The sequence below is a fragment of the Ornithorhynchus anatinus genome, chromosome 1, assembly GCF_004115215.2.
Source record: "Ornithorhynchus anatinus isolate Pmale09 chromosome 1, mOrnAna1.pri.v4, whole genome shotgun sequence".
NCBI classification, from domain to species: Eukaryota; Metazoa; Chordata; class Mammalia; order Monotremata; family Ornithorhynchidae; genus Ornithorhynchus; species Ornithorhynchus anatinus.
This window is the reverse complement of record NC_041728.1, coordinates 70,716,304-70,722,303: the sequence shown is the minus strand read 5'-3', so window position 1 is coordinate 70,722,303 and position 6,000 is coordinate 70,716,304. Positions and strand designations below refer to the sequence as shown.

Below are 6,000 nucleotides of genomic sequence, written 5' to 3'. Positions count from 1 at the left end.
CACTGTTCTAAGCGCTGGGGGAGATACAGGGTCATCAGGTGGTCCCACGTAAGGCTGGCAGTCTAAATGCCCATTTTACAGGTGAGGTCACTGAGGCCCAGAGAAGCAAAGTAATAATGTTAATAATAATGATGTTGGTATTTGTTAAGCGCTTACTATGTGCAGAGCACTTTCTAAGCGCTGGGGCAGATACAGGGTCATCAGGTTGTCCCACGTGAGGCTCACAGTCTTCATCCCCATTTGACAGATGAGGGAACTGAGGCCCAGGGAAGTGAAGTGACTTGCCCACAGTCACCCAGCTGACAGATGGCAGAGCCGGGATTCAAACCCATGACCTCTGACTCCCAAGCCCGGGCTTTTTCCACGGAGCCACACTGCCTCTCAGCACAGTGCCTGGCCCGTAGCGCATAACAAATACCGTGATTATTATGACGATTACCAGCAAATCCGGTTGGACGTAGGCCCCGTCCCGCATGGGGCGCACGGTCTTAATCCCCATTTGAGAGTTGAGGCAACTGAGGCCCGGAGAAGTTAAGCGACTTGCCCGAGGTCACACCGCAGACAAGTGGCGGAGGGAGGATCAGAACCCAATCCCGGTGACTTCTAGGCCCCGTACTCTAATCCGCTAGGCCTTGCTGCTCGGGTTGAAGTGACTGTTGTGCAATTTTAAAGCTTCCAAGGGCCGCTCCCTTCCCGAAAACATTGCATTTGTTTGGGAAGGGGGTTGTGACCCTTAAATTCCCCCCCCCGCCCCCCGCCACAGTTTTCCATCACTTCCAATCTGCCCCGCCAACTCTATCTAATAATAATAATAATAATGCTGGTATTTGTTAAGCGCTTACTATGTGTCCCTTGACTCTATTTATTGCCATCGTTCTCGTCTGTCCGTCTCCCCCGATTAGACCGTGAGCCCGTCAAACGGCAGGGACCGTCTCTATCTGTGGCCGACTCGTTCATCCCAAGCGCTTAGTACAGTGCTCTGCACATAGTAAGCGCTCAATAAATACTATTGAATGAATGAATGAATGTGCAAAGCGCTGTTGTAAGCGCTGGGGGGGGGGGGGATACAAGGTGATCAGGTTGTCCCACGTGGGGCTCACAGTCTTCATCCCCATTGGACAGATGAGGTCACTGAGGCCCAGAGAAGTGAAGTGACTTGTCCACAGTCACACAGCTGACAAGTGGCGGAGCCGGGATTCGAACCCATGACCTCCGACTCCCGAGCCCGGGCTGTTTCCACTGAGCCACGCTGCTTCTCTGAATATAATTTTGGCATTTGTTAGGCGCTTACTATGTGCCGAGCACTGTTCTAAGCGCTGCGGTAGATAGGGGATAATCAGGTTGTCCCGCGAGGGGCTCACGGTCTTCATCCCCATTGGACAGATGAGGTCACTGAGGCCCACCAGAGAAGTGAAAGAGAAGCAGCGTGGCTCAGTGGAAAGGGCACGGGCTTTGGAGTCAGAGGACATGAGTTCGAATCCCAGCTCTGCCACTTGTCGGCTGTGTGACTGTGGGCAAGTCACTTAACTTCTCTGTGCCTCAGTTCCCTCATCTGTAAAATGGGGATTAAGACTGAGAGCCCCACGTGGGACAACCTGATTCCCCTGTGTCTACCCCGGCGCTTAGAACAGTGCTCTGCACCTAGGAAGCGCTTAACAAATACCAACATTATTATCATTATTATTAATAAACACGATCGAATGAATGAGTGAGTGAATGAATGGATGCACGGTGTGGCCCCGCCCCCTCCTCACTGGCCCGGCCCCCGTAGCCACGCCCCTCCCTCCTCATTGGCCCGTCCTTCCCAGGCCCCGCCCCCTCCCTCCTCATCGGCCCGGCCCTCCATAGCCACGTCCTTCCCTCCTCATCGACCCGGCCCCATAGCCACGCCCCTCCCTCCTCATCGGCCCGTCCTTCCCAGGCCCCGCCCCCTCCCTCCTCATCGGCCCGGCCTTCCATGGCCACGCCCTCCCTCCTCATCGGCCCGGCCTTCCATGGCCACGCCCTCCCTCCTCATTGGCCCGGCCTTCCATGGCCACGCCCTCCCTCCTCATTAACCCGGGCCTCCGGCCACGCCCCTCCCTCCTCATTGGCCCGTCCCTCCCCGGCCCCGCCCCGTCCCCGAGCTCTCCGCCAATGGGCAGCGGGCGCGGGCGCGGCGGGGCGGGGAGCGGCGCGGGGCCCCCGTGGCCTTTTGTTGGCTTGTCCGGGGCGGGGGCTGCGTTCGGGGGCGCGCGTGCGCGTTCCCTCCCTCCCTCCCTCCCTCCCTTTCTCCCTCCCTTTCTCCCTCCCCTCCGGCGCCGAGCGTGTGGCCGTGTCGCTGTCATTGTCGTCGGGTGCTTTGTCCCCTCCTCTCCGCCCAGCGCACACTCTCTGCCGAGCCCTGGGCCGAGCCCCAGCAGATTGGCCCCGCAGCGGCTCTTGAGCTACCCGTTCGGCCGGGGCCGGATTCGAACCCAGGACCCCCGGGCCGCTCTTCTGCTGCCGGGTCGTCGCTCGGGTGCCCAGCCCCTCCCCCCCCCCCGGAGGAGGATGCTCCCGCGACTCGGGGCCGCCGGAGAAAATCATCATCATAATAATTAATAATCGTTATTATTACTAATTATTAGTAGTAGTAGTATGGTATTCGTTAAGCGCTTACTACGGGCCAAGCGCTGGGGCAGATACAAGGTAATTATCATGACAATAAGGAATGATAAGCAGGGTCCTTCTTAAGCGCTTACGGTGGGCCAAGCGCTGTTCTCCGCGCTGGAGTCGATGCAAGCTAAGAATAATAATGAGAATAATAGTAATCATGGTATTGGTTAAGTAATGATGAGCATAAAAATAAGGCTATTTGTGAAGCGCTTACTGTGGTCCAAGCGCTGTTCTCAGCGCTGAAGTAGATCCAAGCTAAGAATAATAATGAGAATAATAGTAATCATGGTATTGGTTAAGTAATGATGAGCATAAAAATAAGGCTATTTGTGAAGCGCTTACTGTGGTCCAAGCGCTGTTCTCAGCGCTGAAGTAGATCCAAGCTAAGAATAATAATGAGAATAATAGTAATCATGGTATTGGTTAAGTAATGATGAGCATAAAAATAAGGCTATTTGTGAAGCGCTTACTGTGGTCCCAGCGCTGTTCTCAGCGCTGAAGTAGATCCAAGCTAAGAATAATAATGAGAATAATAGTAATCATGGTATTGCTTAAGTAATAATGAGAATAAAAATAATGCTATTTGTGAAGCGCTTACTAGGCGCTGGAGTAGATGCAAGCTAAGAATAATAATGAGAATAATAGTAATCATGGTATCGCTTAAGTAATAATGAGAATAAAAATAATGCTATTTGTGAAGCCCTTACTATGCGCTGGAGTAGATGCAAGCTAATAATGAGAATAATAGTAATCATGGTATTGCTTAAGTAATAATGAGAATAAAAATAATGCTATTTGTGAAGCCCTTACTATGTGCTGGAGTAGATGCAAGCTAATAATGAGAATAATAGTAATCATGGTATTGCTTAAGTAATAATGAGAATAAAAATAATGCTATTTGTGAAGCGCTTACTAGGCGCTGGAGTAGATGCAAGCTAAGAATAATAATGAGAATAATAGTAATCATGGTATTGCTTAAGTAATAATGAGAATAAAAATAATGCTATTTGTGAAGCCCTTACTAGGCGCTGGAGTAGATGCAAGCTAAGAATAATAATGAGAATAATAGTAATCATGGTATTGCTTAAGTAATAATGAGAATAAAAATAATGCTATTTGTGAAGCCCTTACTATGCGCTGGAGTAGATGCAAGCTAAGAATAATAATGAGAATAATAGTAATCATGGTATTGCTTAAGTAATAATGAGAATAAAAATAATGCTATTTGTGAAGCCCTTACTATGCGCTGGAGTAGATGCAAGCTAAGAATAATAATGAGAATAATAGTAATCATGGTATTGCTTAAGTAATAATGAGAATAAAAATAATGCTATTTGTGAAGCCCTTACTATGTGCTGGAGTAGATGCAAGCTAATAATGAGAATAATAGTAATCATGGTATTGGTTAAGTAATAATGAGAATAAAAATAATGCTGTTTGAGAAGCGCTTACTATGGGCCAAGCACTGTTCTAAGCGCTGGAGTAGATCCAAGCTAATAATAATGATAATGAGAATAATAGTAATCATGGTATTGGTTAAGTAATAATGAGAATAAAAATAATGCTATTTGTGAAGCACTTACTGTTCTAAGCGCTGGGGTAGATACAAGGTAGTAATAACGATATTAATAATAATGGTATTTGTTAAGCCCTTACTATGGGCCAAGTACTGTTCTAAGCGCTGGGGTAGCTATAAGTAATAACGATAATAATAATGGTATTTGTTAAGCCCTTACTATGGGCCAAGCGCCGTTCTAAGCGCTGGGGTAGATACAAGGTAGTAATAACGATATTAATAATAATGGTATTTGTGAAGCCCTTACTATGGGCCAAGCGCCGTTCTAAGCGCTGGGGTAGATACGAAAAGGTAATAAAAATGATAATAATAATAATGGTATATGTTAAGCTCTAACTATGGGGCAAGCGCTGTTGAAAGCACTGGGGTAGCTGCAAGGTAATGGGGTTGGCCCACATGGGGCTCACAGTCTTCAATCCCCATTTTGCAGATGAGGGAACTGAGGCACGGAGAAGAGAAGTGGCCTGCCCAAGGTCACACAGCAGAGAAGTGGCGGAGCCGGGAAGCTCTGGGGCTTCTGGGGCTCGGCGGGTCCGGCGGCAGGGAGGGACGGGGCTTTCTGGGCTTCCAGACTCACCCCGATCCGTCTCCTGTTTTTGTCTTTCCAGGCGACGGATTTGGACGCGGAATTGCACACGCCTTCCGGACGGGATCCCTCCGAGGTACGTGGCGTCTGGAGAGGGAATTTCGGAGGCCTCTGGACAGGCAGGTGGAACGGTGCTCATTTCTCCCATTTTTCTAAGGACTGGGCCGCTGCATTGCCGGAAGACAGGAGATCCAGAAAGCCGTCTGGAATTGGCGATCCCGTCAATCGGTCCTAGTCACTGAGCGCTTACTGTGTGCAGAGCACTGTCCTAAACGCTGGGGAGAACACACGCGTGGCTTTCGGGGTTCAAATAGTTGGAGTTTGTAAAAGCAGCTGGTCCGTGATGAAAGAACGGTCGAATGACCTAGCCCGAGCTCTCTTTCCAAGCTGAGTAGAGAGAATCGGCTGTCAGTTTGGAGAAGCAGCGTGGCTCAGTGGAAAGAGCACGGGCTTTGGAGTCAGGGTTCATGAGTTCGAATCCCAGCTCTGCCACTTGTCAGCTGTGTGACTGTGGGCAAGTCACTTCACTTCTCTGTGCCTCAGTTCCCTCATCTGTAAAATGGGGATGAAGACTGTGAGCCCCACGTGGGACAACCTGATTCCCCTATGTCTACCCCAGCGCTTAGAACAGTGCTCGGCACATAGTAAGCGCTTAACAAATACCAACATTATTAGTTTGGATGACTTTCGTATTGTATTTTGGAATGGAAGTGTTTTCAGCCGGATAATAGAATAGGCCTCTAAAATGCCCGGGTCTGGGACACTTTCCAGCCTGATCTAACAACCGGCCCCTGAACTGTCTCCAAACATTCCTCAGAACTCCATGAATGTCTTCCTCATTCTAGTAAGCCGGAAATTACCGCTCAGAGGACGATTGCTTTAATACGTTTTTGGCCTGCAGTGAAGATTGTCTTATTCAGGACGGCGGTATTATAAGTGCTTTCGGTAATTAAACCGAAAGGATCGCGCAGGGGCGTACGTACCCGCCTACAAAGTTTCTGCTGCTCTGCACTGAAGGAATCATTTATTTACCATTATGGGGGGGGGGGGGTTAAATCAGTTTGCCGCTAGAGGTTAGTACAGGGTGTGTATGTGCCTGCTTTGCATTGACAGGACCTTTTTTAAAGTTTTCCAGTATCTTCCACTTTTGGTACTAGTAATAGTTGTTAATAATAATAATAATTATGGTATTTGTTAAGCG

At 49.0% G+C, this 6,000-nt stretch overlaps 1 protein-coding gene across 2 annotated transcripts in view; it reads left to right on the top strand.

Annotated features, from left to right (window-relative positions):
- Positions 1-2,639: 2,639 nt before the first annotated feature.
- Positions 2,640-6,000, top strand: part of CILK1 (ciliogenesis associated kinase 1) — a 45,953-nt gene continuing 42,592 nt past the window's right edge. For both annotated transcript variants that reach the window (XR_003761519.1, XM_029070688.2), the window contains exons 1-2: positions 2,640-2,670; positions 4,822-4,875. The gene's annotated coding sequence lies outside the window, so the exon portion shown is untranslated. The remainder of the gene's footprint in view (positions 2,671-4,821; positions 4,876-6,000) is intronic.